Source organism: Pelodiscus sinensis, chromosome 3, assembly GCF_049634645.1.
Source record: "Pelodiscus sinensis isolate JC-2024 chromosome 3, ASM4963464v1, whole genome shotgun sequence".
In the NCBI taxonomy this organism is placed as follows: domain Eukaryota; kingdom Metazoa; phylum Chordata; order Testudines; family Trionychidae; genus Pelodiscus; species Pelodiscus sinensis.
In genome coordinates this window covers 62,193,856-62,208,761 of record NC_134713.1, presented here as the reverse complement: position 1 = coordinate 62,208,761, position 14,906 = coordinate 62,193,856, and the positions used below count along the sequence as shown (strand labels likewise).

The window sequence follows — 14,906 nt, the reverse complement described above, 5'->3', positions numbered from 1 at the left end:
TGCAGGAATCAACATAAGATTTGCCATTAGAGTTGAGCAATTGTTTTTAAATTTGGAGGATGAACTGAAAACTCCTCCCTAGAAAGAAAACAAAGTTCAATGAGTTTTGAAACAAAACTATTTTTGTTCTTCATCTGGAGTGAATATCATTTTGAAATGACATCCTCTAAATAGAAATGTCATTTTGAAAATGATGCAATGAAACATGACATTGAATATTTGTTACTTTTTAACCACAACTAACTTAAAAAAAATTGTGTAGAAAAACCCTGTGTAAAAATTTTGTATCACATTGCCTTTTAAAATTCTTAGCATAAATTAACAAAATTAAATTTTAAAATTAGAAAGGCAGAAAAGGCATCTGTCCATTTCAGTGCAAAAATGTAGTCTGTGTGGGCTACACATACACCAGCTATGGTTCTCACAGGCGTGTATATGTGAAGCTATGGATTCCTTTGCTGTCCTTCTGTGTGGTGTGGTAGGGGTAAGCATGCTGCCTATGATGTCATGTGGATTGTTGGAGGTGATGTTATATGGTGTGGCTACCACGGAGTTCTGCAAGGACTGCAAAGAGCAGTGAATCCATGATTGTTAGACATGTAGGTCAACCAGGGGCTGAAACATTTGTGTTTACTGTGTGACAAGCCCTGTTTATACGCTGATCAATCTTCCTGTTCTTTCTCCTGTTTGCTCTTTGGCCTGAAAGATCTCATTCAATATGTCCTCCCTAGTACTCTTCTTTCTCCTCATCTGGGTCAGGTGTTTTAAGGGTGTAGAACAGGTGCCCCTCAAAGCCACAACAACCACAGCTGCTGATAAAATCAAGCAGAGGTTCCATGGCTTTAATGCAGTGACTCATGCTTTGGACAGGCTATGCTACTGTGAGGAGAGGCAGAGGCAAACCAAGGATGGATGATCACCTTAAATGCTAAACTTTATAAAGGAAAAATCTAGAAATTTAGCATGGTCAGTAATCTGAGTAGGAGAATATAATATACAGAAACATTAAATACTTAATGAAATAATAAACTGTAAACTGCTATCAGAATAAAAGAAGTTTTTTCAACAACACTGTCAGTCTAAGAAGGACTCAGCTCTTCCTTTCCATTGCTGCAAAATCCAGCTTCACCCCACTTGTCTTGTCTCCCAAGACTCTTTCAGTTTGATGCTATGATCACCATACCTCTTTCCAACAGGTCTGCTTGCAGATGACAGCTTCTCAGCTGGAGACCCACAGCCATTCTCCTGTATCTCCTCTGTCAATGTTCTAACAGTCAACCTCACTGGTCAGGTGCACTATGCCTCTCGTAGCTGGATTCCTTGCACATGGCTTGTCAAGGTCCGGCTTCCTAAGTACATTTCCTTTTCACCCCAGCTCATTCTCTTTTCACCGCCTTCTTTTCTAACGCCATTCACCTGCCCCTTTGGAAGAACTGAGACCCCCCCACACCAGTTCAAGCTGCTTTCCCATTGACTATCTCGCTCCCCAGGAAAGCATCCTATGCTGCTCCATCACAGCTACAGGCCCTAGCATTACCCTCTTGGGTGAAACCACAGCAGTTGCTTGTGCCAGGGTTACTACGTAACTGTCACAATTAATAGGGACAGACAAGTTAGGGTACCTCTACATTGCATGGCTATGTCAGGATACCAGAGGCAGCCCAAAATAGCTGCCCCGCATCTACAAAAGCTGCCAATTACTTCGAAATATTTTTTGAAAAAATGGACAAGCTATTTCGCCATCCCAGTAAACCTTGTTACATGAGGCTTAAAGGATGGCTTGAAATAGCGCATTTCAAAATAGATTTGAGATAAGATATGCAATTTGCATAGCACAAATTGCAAATCTTATTTTGAGATTAGGGTGCTGTGTAGATGCACCCTTACTCTCATAAAAATTTGAATTGAAATATAGAATCATAGAACACTAGAACTGGAAGGGACCTTGGGAAGTCATCAAGTCCAGTCCTCTTCACTCATCACAGAACCAAGCACCATTTAGAATCATAGAGCTGGAAGAGACCTCAGGAAGTCATCAAGTCCAGCCCCCTGCCCAAGGCAGGACCAATCCCAACTAAATCAACCCAGCCAGGGCTTTGTCAAGCCAAGACTTCTGGTATGTCTAGACTATATCCCTCTGTTGGCAGAGGGATGCAGATTAGGCAGGTCAACATTGCAAATGAAGCATGGATTTAAATATCCCATGCCTAATTTGCATAAAAATGGCCACCATGTTTGCCGACTCAGCACTTTGTCCGCAAAAAGCGGCAGTCTAGAGGGGGATCTGTCAAGAAAGAAAGCCTTTTTCGACAGATCCCTTATGCCTCCTGCAAGACTTTCTTTCTCAACAGATCCCCCTCTAGACTGCTGCTTTTTTCCGACAAAGTGCTGAGTCGGCAAAAATGGCAGCTATGTTTATGCACATTAGGTGCGAGATATTTAAATCTCTGCTTCATTTGCAATGTCAACCTGCCTAAGCTTCATCCCTCTGCTGACATAGGGATGCAGTCTACGCATACCCTTAAACAGGGCTCGACAAATTATGGAAAACTCTACTCGCCAGACTAAAAAGGGACTAGCCACCCCCCCAAGTGTTTTTTTAATGGCATAAATGCCTAATAAGAATAAGAACAGTAATTACTAATAAGTTATTAATAAATATCTTATAAACCTGTACCTTTTCTCTCTGCTGCCATGTCTCCTCCCCTTGCTCCATCAGCTCTACTGGTGCCTGCTGACCCCCAACCCCTAACCCTCCTCTGCTGTCCTGACTCCTGTCCTTCTCACTGCCCTCAGCCTTCCTGAGACCTGCCTCCCTCCACCAGCCCTTCTCTTCCCCCTGTGCACACTCCTCCAGTAGCCCCACTCTGATCATGTGAGCTACCCCTCCTCATCCCTTCTTCTAAGACCTCCCTTTACACACCTGCCCTGCCTCTCTCCTCTGGTGCTGGTCCCTCCCCTGCAGGTATCTGCCCTTCTGCTTCACCCCCCGAATCCCCTGGCACCTGCACCCTCCTGGTGCCTCCCCCTTTCTTTATTGCCCCTTCCCCATTTTTCCCTGATATCCACCCCCTCACCACCTTCTGCCCCTGTTCCCCTCATGCCCCTGTGCCCTCACACATGCCTTGCTCCATCCCTGCCTTCTTCATGCTCACCCCTCCTTTCAAGCCTTCTCCCAGCACCTCCCACTCCCCATCTAACCACCAATCCCCAATGCCCTTACCCTCTCCTCTCCCAGCATCACCCTGTCCCCCCTCCTACTGACACCTCCCTTCCTGCCCTTTTCCTCATTGTCTCCACTTGGCCCCCTGGCATTTGTCTCTCCTGCCCCCCTGTCCCTTGGTGCCTTCCCCTTTCTTCTTCTTCTTCTCCTGACCTCCTCCTCTCTCTTCCCCTCAGCATAAACCCCTTCTCCCCATATTTTTCCTCTCCCCTCCGCTCTGCTCCACTCAGCTCAGCTCGGCCCAGGCCCTGGCTTCTGCCTTCTGCCTTCCACTTTGCGGGGTTGCCGGAGCCTTTTTGAATCCAGCAGTTGCCGGCCGTGACGTCAGGATGCCACGTGTCGCCAGCATCCTGGCGTCTGCCGGCATCCCATCCTCTGGCTCGCGCCCCACCTCCTTGTACCGGAGCTGCACACAGGCAGCCAGGCACTAACAGTCACTGCACTTCTCCCTTCCTAGCTGTGCTCAAGTCCTCCATCGGCCGGCGGATCACATGGGGCTGCGCCGCCTGTAGTGCAGGCTTTGGCCAGCCCGTCAAAACGGCCCACCGGGTCAGTACACCCCTGCACTCACCAGCTGCTAAAATCTACTCATCACGGGTGAGCGGGCAAGTGCATTTGTCGAGCCCTGCCCTTAAACATTTCTAGAGATGGAGATTCCACCACCTCCCTAGGTAACCCATTCCAGTGCTTCACCACCCTCCTAGTGAAATAGTTTTCCTAATATCCAACCTAGACCTCCCCCACTGTAACTTGAGACCATTGCCCCTTGTTCTGCCATCCGTCACAACTGTGAACAGCCTTTCTCCATCCTCTTTGGAACTTCCCTTCAGGAAGTTGAAGGCTGCTATCAAATCCCCCCCTCACTCTTCTCTTCTGCAGACTAAATAAGCCCAAATCCCTCAGTCTCTCCTCGTAGGTCATGCGCTTCAACCCCCTAATCATTTTGGTTGCCCTCTGCTGGACCCTCTCCAATGCATCCACATCCTTTCTATGGGGCGGGGGCTGTAATGTTTGTCACCCGGTGTTTTTATTTATCCACCCTAACCACCACCCATTTCGCGAGTCCCGAAGTTCAACCTGCACCGTGTCTGTCCAGTACGAGTCTTTCTCAATCGTGATTTGAACTAGTTTAAATCAGGATGGGACGTAGTCCAGTAATACAGCTTTGGGCAGCAGGGAGAGGGGGGTCCGGGTCCACCCTCACTCACGGATCCCAGCCCAAGGCCCTAAGGACTCAGACCTGATGCAGTTCTGGCTGGCTGCTGGGGCTTCCCACTGAACCACACCAGCCCGCAGGCAATATGCAAATGCCCTGCCCTGGGCTGCTTCCTCTCCCCTTACCTGCCTCTCTTGTTCTCCCTTCTACCGCCTCCTCCTACCTCCCTTTTAAATTGCCCGCACTCCAGCTCAGCATCCTCCCCAGCGGACGCCGCCCTCATCTGCCCTCCACCAGATCCCGCCCCCTCTCCTAAGTCACTCTCCTGCCGCCCGCCTGCGCTGTTTCCCCAGGCATTGCCCCGTACAGCTGTTTGGTTGCGCGAGAGCACGCTGCGCATACGCCAACCCTGGCTCGCCGCACCCAATACATGGCTGGCACGGGGGGGAGGGGAAACAGTAGCACCCCATCACAGGGGCCCAGAACTGGACACAATATATTCCAGATGTGGCCTCACCAGAGCCGACTAAAGGGGAATAATCACTTCTCTGGATCTGCTGGCAATGCTCCTCCTAATGTACCCTGGTATGCCATTAGCCTTCTTGACTACAAGGGCACACTGTTGACTCATATCCAGCTTCTCATCCACTGTAACCCCCAGGTCCTTTTCTGCAGAACTGATACTTAGCCATTCAGTCCCCAGCCTGTAACAATGCTTGGGATTCTTCCATCGCAAGTGCAGGGCTCTGCACTTGTCCTTGTTGAACCTCATCAGATTTCTTTTTGCCCAATCCTCTAATCTGTCCAGGTCACTCTGGACCCTATCCCTGTCCTCCAGTATATCTACCTCTCCCCCCTAGCTTAGTGTCATCTGCAAAATTACTGAGAGTGCAATCCATCCCCTCATCCAGGTCATTAATAAAGATGTTGAAGAAAACCGGTCCAAGAACAGATCCTTGGGGCACTCCGCTGGAAACCGACTGCCAACCTGACATCGTGCCATTGATGTCAGGTTGGGCCTGACAGTCTAGCCAGCTTTCTATCTATCTTACAGTCCATGTATCCAATCCATATTCCCTTAACTTGCTGGCAAGAATATTGTGGGAGACCATATCAAAAGCTTTGCTAAAGTCAAGGTATATCACGTCCACTGACTTTACCATATCCCTGAACCAGTTACCTCATAATAAAAGCTAATCAGATTGGTCAGGCACGACTAGCCCTTCATGGATCCATGTTGACTATTCCTGATCACTTTCCCCTCTTCCAAGTGCTTCAAAATGGATTCCTTGAGGATCCCCTTCATGGTTTTTCTGGGGACTGAGGTAAGGCTGACTGGTCTGTAGTTTCTGGATTGTCCTTCTTCCCTTTTTTAAAGATGGGCACTACACTTGCCTTTTTCCAATCATCCAGGATCTCTCCCGACCTCCACGAGTTTTCAAAGATAATTGCCAAAGGCTCCGCAATGACATTTGCCAGCTCCCTCAGTACCCTCAGATGCATTAAATCCAGGCCCATGGATTTGTGTATGTTTAGCTTTTCTAAATAGTTCCTAACTTGTTCTTTCCCCACCAAGGGTTGTCCACCTCCTTCCCATACTGCGTTGCCTAGTGCATTTGTCTGGGAGATGACCTTGTCCACAAAGACAGAGGCAAAGAAAGCATTGAGTACTTCAGCTTTTCCTACATCATCTGTCACTAGGTTACCTCCCTCATCCAGTAAGGGCCCCACACCCTCTGTGATCACTCTGTTATTGCTAACATGCCTGTAGAAACCTTTCTTGTTATCCTTGACATCCCTTGCCACCAGCTGCAATTCCAATTGCACTTTTGCCTTCCTGATAACTCTGCAGCATTCTTGAGCAATATATTTATACTCCTCCCTAGTCATCAGTCCAAGTTTCCACTTCTTGTAAGCTTCCTTTTTGTGTTTAAGCTCACCATGGATGCCCGGTAAGCCAATCTGGTTGCCTACCATATGTGGTTTTCTTGCTGCGCATTGGGATGGTTTCTTTCTGTGCCTTTAATAAGGCTTCTTTAAAATACTGCCAGTTCTCCTGGATTCCTTTCCCCTTCATGTTAGCATCCCAGGGGATCCTGCCCATCAGTTCTCTGGGGGAGTCAAAGTCTGCTGTTCTGAAGTCCAGGGTGTGTATTTTGCTCGTTCCACGAGGTGTACAGCTAGTTCGGAATAGGAAGCCTAATCCGAACTAGCTAGTCCATGCCACGTGTAGCCGCGCGGATTGGGATCCGAAGGAGCCGGTATTTAAAAATGGCGCCGGCCGGCATCATGCAAATGAAGCCCGGGAAATTCAAATCCCGGGCTTCATTTGCAACTCCGAATGACTACATTACCCCCCTAGTTCGAACTAGGGTGGTAGTGTAGACATACCCATATAGATGTTTATCTAACCAGTCCTTAAATATCTCTGGTGATAGAGCTTACACAACCTCTCTAGGCAATTTAACCACCTGACAGTTAGGAAGTTTTTCCTAATGTCCAACCCAAACCTCCCTTGCTGCAATTTAAGCCTATTGCTTCTTGTCTTATCCTCAGAGGTTAAAGAGAATATTTTTTCTCCCTCCTCCTTGTAACACCCTTTTAAGTACTTGAAAGCTGCTATCATGTCCCCTCTCAGTCTTCTCTTTTACAGACTAAAATATGTTTATTGACACTCTGCTTTGAAAGCTCTCTGCATGGCCAAACACTGCAGCTCCATCCTGGGGAGCCTGGCCTTCCAGGGTCTAGGCGGGCGGGGAATGGGGAGAAGGAATTTGCATATTCTGAAACAGTACTATTTTGGTTCCTGTTCTATCGGTATGAGCATAGGGCAACAACACCAAATGTTGGCAGAATTTTCTGCATGTGATTGTAGGTGATATTTCACTCCTGAGGGTAACATAGACACAGAGGGCCCAGCTGCTACTGACATCCCAATGTTGTCTATTTGCTGCTAGGCTGTTTAGTGTGATGGTACCAGCTGAGCTCCTGGCAGAGTGGCATGGGTATACATCCTACCACAGAAGAAGGCTGCCATCCCTAGAAACTTTTGGAAGAGGACTGCAGAGTATCTCCATAAAAGTTTTATCAAGATCTTGCAGAAGGATACCAGGGACATCCCTATGTAAGTAAAAAAACTGCTCCATGTGCTCCCAACGCCACCTAACCCTACAAGAGATTGCAAATCATATACTGATTCTACTTCTGTTAGTTGCACTACCTTTTCTTATTAAACAATGAGCAAATGATAGCTATGTCTTGTTAACTTGGGGATGGGCTGGGTGCTATCTTTAAATGTAAACACTGTAAGAGGAAAAGCATTCACACACATACCTGAGCCTCTTCTCTTTCATTGGGCTTATCCATGCTCTGCTGGTGAGACTGGCTAGATTGTGGTGAAGTCTCAACAGGTTCTGGCTGTTCCACACCACCACACCTTCCCCCTCCTTGCTGTTCATGGTAGGTGTCTTTGTCTTGGACTCTTCTGAGGCATCCATGGTGTCTGGTGGGATGGTGGCGGGGTCTCTGCCACATCTCTCATTGCAAAAGCACCAGGTGTGAGGTTGAGCCCCAGATAGTTTGTTGCAGGGCTTGGCTTTTGGTATGCCTGGTGCTGTTCTTTCATTTTCATATGGGACTGCTGCTGACCTTGTCATATACCCCTTCACCTGCATCCCTTTTTGTAGATGTCCATGGCTATATGGCTTTAACAGCATCTTCTCCCCACAGGCCCAGGAGATGTAATATTTCCTCTCTACTCCAGACAGAAGCATGTCAAGGGCATGGAGTTGGCATAATAAGTGGAGCAGCTGCACATAAGGGAAAGCAATTAGGTGGGCTGCCAACCTGGGCATTCAGGAAAATGTATTTCAAAAATAAGCAGTGTGTTTTTTAAAGGGGATGGTGGTATCCGGTTTCTGTGACCCTTGCGCGGCCATTGACAATGGTAATCAGAGCAGTCACTGTTGAAAGGAGCAGGACATTGTGGGACAGCCATTGGAAGACTGTTAGGGTCTGCACAGGTCATGGAGCATCTACTTTCTCACTGCATCAGTCTCACTTGGTTGACCACTGCTCAATACTGTTTGAAACCATGGTCAACCTAGTGATCATGCCAGAGATATTTCTTTTAGAAACAAGGAAAGTCGTAAGTCCTGCTCTGAAGTGCTTATGATGAGTCCAAAGCCCTAATCCTGGAAAGACTTAGTTTTGCACATAACTTTAACTATGCCCCTCCCTATGCCCCTCCCTTGGCTGTCTGAAATTGGCACCTTAACCTTGTGAAATTTAAGCATGTGCCTAACTATGGTGCAGGCATACCCCAGGAATCAGGATCATCAACAGACAAAAACTGGGCTGTTAAAAATGGAAGGCTGAGGGCTGCAATGCTAAGATGACAGAATTATTCACTAAGGCATGTATACATCTTAAACATTCCATTACATTAATGATTTCTGTTTATTTATTACTAGAAGATTTACCTGACGTTGCTCAGGACCTTCAGGACAGAGGTCTGAGGGGACATGGGTGTCAGGGCAGGGACTTGAGGATGTGGGGGGCTCAGGGCAGTGGGCTAGGGGTGTGGGAGTCGGGGTTGGGGTGAGGAGGGGCTCAAGGCAGGGGTGCAGGGTGCAGGGGTCAGGGCAGGAGATTGGGAGTGTGGAGGTCTCAGGACAGGGGGTGGGGAGTTTCAGGGCAGAGGGTGAAAATGTTGGGGGTGCAGGACTAAGGGTGCGGATTTGGGAGGTCTGAGGAACTTAGGGCAAAGGGTTGAGAGGTACACGGGTGATCTGGAAAGGGGGTGTGGGATGCAGGGTGGAGGGCTCAGGACAGGGGGTGAAGGCAGCTGGCAGCTGTTCCCAGGGGTTGGCCCAGGGCAGCGGGGGCCCTGCTGGCCAGCTGTGGGCTATTCCCCATGGCCAACCCAGGGAAGTGGGGGCAGCATTGACAAGCTGGTGGCTGCTTTCTGGGCTGGGGCACTTGTTGTCCCCTGTAGTCATTCTGTCCTGCTATCAGAGCACTCCCTTTCCATCTGATGGGAATCCCATTCTCCTGGCAGAGCCATACCCTGACCTTGCTTTAAGTTAGGATAAGAGGAAGCTGCATGCCAAATTTGGTGATCCTAGCTCTTACCGTTTAAGAGGAGTTCTTGAACAAACAGACTCAAAGACAGACACACAGAAATTCTCTCAAATATATAGTAGGTTAAGCATCTAATTCCTCATTTGTGATGTTATAGCAGAATGCAGTGGTTTTGGTCCCATGTCAGTCCCAGATATTAGAGGGACAAAGCATGTGGGGTAATATTATTTATTGGATCTCATCCACCTTGTCTCTGTAAATATAGCAGTGAGTTGTTTTTCGTGAGACCCGAATGATGTATATTTCTTTAATCTGCTTGAAGTAAGCCATACATTATATTTGCTTCGAGGAGTGCTGAAGGAAATCCAATCTAATGCTTTTGCTTGCCAAAATCATTTTTTTCTTTACAACTAACCCCTCCATCACTCACCATCCAAGCTTTTGATGTCTATCCACTCACGAGAAGCCTTCTTTAATCAAGCCAGCTTGGACTAGCCTGTCACACAAATTGTACTTTGTCTACATGAAGACATTTTGCATTAATCTCTTAAGAGAAGAGGTTGCCTAATAAGTGTCCTGTTGAGCAAGTTTCACTGTATATGAAAATGAACATATTTGCCAAAGTAAATTTTGGTTTACTGAATCAAATGTTTTTGCTACGTGATGTACAAACAGATGACTTCACATCTTTTTTTTGGGGGGGGGGGGTTACACATGAAGGTAATTTGTCTACATGAGAAATGCTGAATTAGTTGAATGACATTATGTTAATCTAAGTTAATGTATTATAAGTTTGTTTTCAACTGCCTGGTAATTTACAGGACACATCTTTCATTCTTTTCAGTGGCAAACTTACTGACTGGGATATTTTATTGGATTAAAGATGTAGTATTTTACTTTCTGATTGACTTATCAAGGGTATCATAATTTCACTACAACAAACATCTAAACAGATGTTAAGAGCTGGCATTCATTGCTTATTACATCATTTATCCAGTTTGAGCCACAAGAATTTCAATTGTACCTGAATGAAATCTGATACATGGAACTTAACCCACTGCATGAAATGTGACTGCTCTCTGTAGTCTGTCGCATTTTAACATCAGGTAAACTTCCACCAGGAGTGATGATGAAGATGTCATGTATCCTTGGCAACAAACTCATTTAATATGAAGTTTGCATATCAAATTGATGGTCAATATTCTCATCTTAAAAATTCCACTATTAAATGCTTACAAAGTCTATAATAGAGCACAGGGAATACAACAAAACTATGTGAATGCTCTTAGGAAGAATAGCTACTGATTTTCTTCACTGGTATTCACGAGCCTATCTAATTGCTTATTGGCATACATTCAGGTGAGGAATACAACTCCCTCTCAAAACTCCCTGTTAGCACTCACCTGTTCGCAAGCTCCGTGGGCAAGCGACCAAGGAGCTTGCCCACTGCCTTATAAAGCCCCTCCCCCTACCAAGGCTCAGCCAATCAGCAGAGTTTTCTAGAATTCAAACTTTAATTAGAAGCCAACAGTTTTCACCTGCCAATCACAGCACAAACTCCATCAAGGGGAGGGGGAAGGCAGAGGGGAGGTGGTGGGGGGGGGGTAAGTCTCACTCTCAAACACAGGGGAAAATAAATAAATAAATAAACAAAAAACAAAAAAGAACACACACCAACCCTCACTCACAAACACAAGCTCAGCACACAACAAGAAAGCCCCAAACACAACACCCACTTCCCCCAACACTCCTGTATCTGTTTCTCCTCTACCTGGAGAACTCCCTCTCTAACGCCTCACTCAAACAGGAAAAAACAAAACAAAAAAAACCCACCACCACCACACACCAAACAAACACAAGCTCAGCACACAGTAAGAAAGCCCCAATAACAAAACACAAGAGTCCTGTATCAGCCTAATCTACATGCGTTTGTTGCTAGAGACATGTAGTCTAGACATACCCTAAGTATTGGAATATCCGTCACCTTTGGGGATTGTCTGCCCCATTCTTTGTAGTTCACCATAAATAGGTAACTCTAATGTGGCTCCCTGGGACCCAAGTCACACCTCTATTATCACATTTTTGTTCCCAAGCTAGGTACTTATAGACTGTAATCAAGTCATTTCTTAACCTTCTCTCTGTTAAGCTAAACCAATTGAGTTAATTGAATCTATCACTATAAGGACTGTTTTCTAATCCTTTAATCATTCAAATAGCTCTTCTTTGTACCTTCTCCAGTTTATTAATATCCTTTTTGAATAGTTGGATCCAGAACTGAACATAGTGTTCCAGTGATGGTTGCATCAGTGCCAAATGCAGAGATCAAGTAACCTCTCTGCTCCTACTTCAAGAGTCCCCTTGTTACATAAAGTAGGATCAGATTGCCCATTATAGCCTCAGTGCCAGCTCATGTTCCAGCTGATTATCCACCATGACTCCCAAATCTTTGTCAGAGTTATATTCATAAGTTCTCCTTGCACATACATCCCTCACTTTGTGCATATTTGAACTATCAGCTATGGCTTCCCTCCAAAGACTATTGGCTTGATCACAGAAGTAAATACTCAGCACTTTTGAAAATGAAGCTATGTGAAAAGTAAGGCTCCCCCACTGAATCTACAGGGATAACTCAACATCTGAGGTAAAAACTGCCACTTTAGCTTCCCAAATGCACATGCTCACTTTCCTCTCCCCACTGGCTTCTCCTAGTCCCACCTTCCAAGCCTGAGTGGAGTACCTGTGCTTGAGATCCATGTGTATACAAACTACGCTGATACCCCCACTGTAAGCCTAGGAAGGAGTGAAACTCCTGAGGCTCTCCTCCCCTTCACTGCACCGCTTGGTCCCTATCCAGGACAATTTTCTTTTGAAACATACAAGCAAAGGAAGAGATTTTCTGGTAAAAATGCCAGAAGATTAGATTTTCACATTCTATTCTCAATCATATATTGAGGAAACATCTTGTTACCACAATATTTTACATGCTGGCCAGCCAAGGGGATAAATTAATGCAGGAACAGGCAGGGAGTGAAGAGAACAAAACTGGAAGGAAAATGAAAGGAGAAGAGAGAAGGGAAGTAAGACAGAGAAAATGGCAGATCAGAAAAAGGACAGAAACCCAACATTCAAACTGGAGAAAAGTTAATGCCTGGGAAAAATACAAAATGAGCAAAGTGCACGCTCAACACACAGTCCTACCTCCCCATACAGGGAGGAGTATGGACATATTCTTTTCGGCTTTAATATACAAAGCACAAATGTGGTTATTAGTACATAACACTTCTATGAATTTTTAGATGCATTATATTTTCTACCTTATCATGAACACTTCAATCTCTTCTTCCTAAAACCGGACTACAGTCAGTCGAATGCTGCACAAGCATTAGATGGGAATGCTTGTTGACATTCCAACTGGCTATTCAAACTCTATATCATATGCTGGCAAAACTAAACACCCTTCAACCTTTTCATATTCTAAGTGTAACCCTTCTGGATGTCATGCACTGTCCCAGCTAGTGGCACTGACACCACTTGCAGAGAGAATAATGAGTCTGCTCTACAGCGTTAACTGATCAACAGGTGGCTTTTAGCTCATGCAGTAGAAGCTCATGTAGTAAGCTCCACAGGTCCCAGGTTTGGTGCCATCTGTCAGTGTTACATAAGCACTTTACAATGTAGCTTATTAGGCTTGACAATATCCTTGTCATTTAAGCATTCATTCCCCATTTTACAGTTGGGGAAATGAAAGGAGATAAAATTCCTTGCTGAACGTCATATAGGAAGTCACCGGAAGATCAGGATTAGATACCAGGCTGCCAACCTACCTAGTTTTTTGCTTTATCTATTAGACAATCCTGCCTGTTTGTTTTTTGCAATTTTCTAATTGCTGGTTTAATGCCAGCTCTGCTCCACACATTCAAACAATGATGGAAGCATTAGTATAGAGTAGGAATAGACACGTTTACCCATCATCAGACACTACTCATGACTAGGTGATACAGAGAAAAAACACCCATTCCCAGACTATACTAGCTATTCCACCATTGCTAGCCCAAGCACAGCTGCACTGATTTCACGCCAACAGTAGGAGAGAGGCACTTATCCAGGGCATCTGCTACATACTCAGTCCAAGGTACAGTCAGGTCTGAATCAGATTTACAAATGTCTTCATAACTGTCTGAATAAGCTTTAAAAAAAAGCTTCAAAACAACATTACTAAAGCTTCTCTCTCCACTTGTCCAAGGTACACACACTCAACAGGAAAAAGTTCCAAAGTATGGCCGGAGCCTTCAGATGCAATGGGGGTGGTAAGCAAAAGCGATCAAAATAGAGGCAAATAAATGATCTGCCAAACTCGTGTCTAACAGAGCTTGAAAAATCTGTGATGTTTATTTGGCTGTGCTAGGCTACTTAATGATGGACCTAAATATAATTCTAGGTGACTAAACATTAAAGATATTGCACTGCTTTGAATGCTCATAAATGATAAATTCTTTTCAGGTACAAGAATGGGAAAGTTAGTGTGCAGAGATGAACAAAATGTGTGTGAGGGGGTGAACTTCCTTTGGTGACATTCTGTGAAAATTCCAGGATTTTTTTCATTTTTCCTTTTCTTGCTGTTTTTGTTAATCCAAATTTTACCAGCCTGGTTTCAGGTATCTCCAGAGCTTGGAGTATATCTAAAATGGGTCTATACAGTATAGTGCCACTCTACAAATGGATTTTGTAAAACATATATTGATGGTTCCCATTTGATCTCATGGGCTTGTACGTACATCTGTGTAGAGCGTAAAATTCAGGGGAGAGGAGATTCAGTTCTTGTGTTCAATTTTGTCCCATCTCTAGTTATAGACATTTGAGATGTAATTAATTACAGTAGCTTAAGAATAACAACAAATGTGATTAAAATAAACAGATGTAAGGCAGGGTATATAGCTCTGCAGGCGTGCAAAACAGGGGAAATGGGGAAGTTGACTATCTTGAGTGACTTAGATACAACACTCAGGTAGATCAGTTTGGGTGGGTAGCACCACCTGCTATTATGTTGAGTGATAACTTGGCCTAGTGAAGCTGGTTGTGTATAAGCAGCGCAATGGTCCTGCTATTGCGGGGAGCTTCCCTGACTTCTACATTACCTCAATTGAAAACAAACAAAAGGAATTTTTTCTTCACATAACTAACAGTCAACCAGTGGAACTCATTGCCAGAGGATGACTAGGACTTTAATACAGTTAAAAAAAGAGCTAGATAAATTGATGGATGTTAGGTCCATCAATGGCTATAAGCCAGGATGGATAGGAATGGTGTCCTTAGCCTCTGTTTGTCTGGAAATGGATGACAGGAGAGGGATCATGTGATGATTACCTGTTGTGTTCTCTCTCTCTGGGGCATCTGGTAGTGCCCACTGTCAGCAGACAGGATAATGGGCTAGATGGACCTTTGGTC

At 45.3% G+C, this 14,906-nt stretch overlaps 1 long non-coding RNA gene across 1 annotated transcript in view; it reads right to left on the bottom strand.

Moving 5' to 3' along the window:
- LOC142827603 (uncharacterized) overlaps positions 1–8,185 on the bottom strand; it is a 28,015-nt gene extending 19,830 nt beyond the window's left edge. The window contains exon 1 of the long non-coding RNA XR_012902291.1: positions 7,713–8,185. This is a non-coding gene — a long non-coding RNA (uncharacterized LOC142827603). The remainder of the gene's footprint in view (positions 1–7,712) is intronic.
- Positions 8,186–14,906: the final 6,721 nt, after the last annotated feature.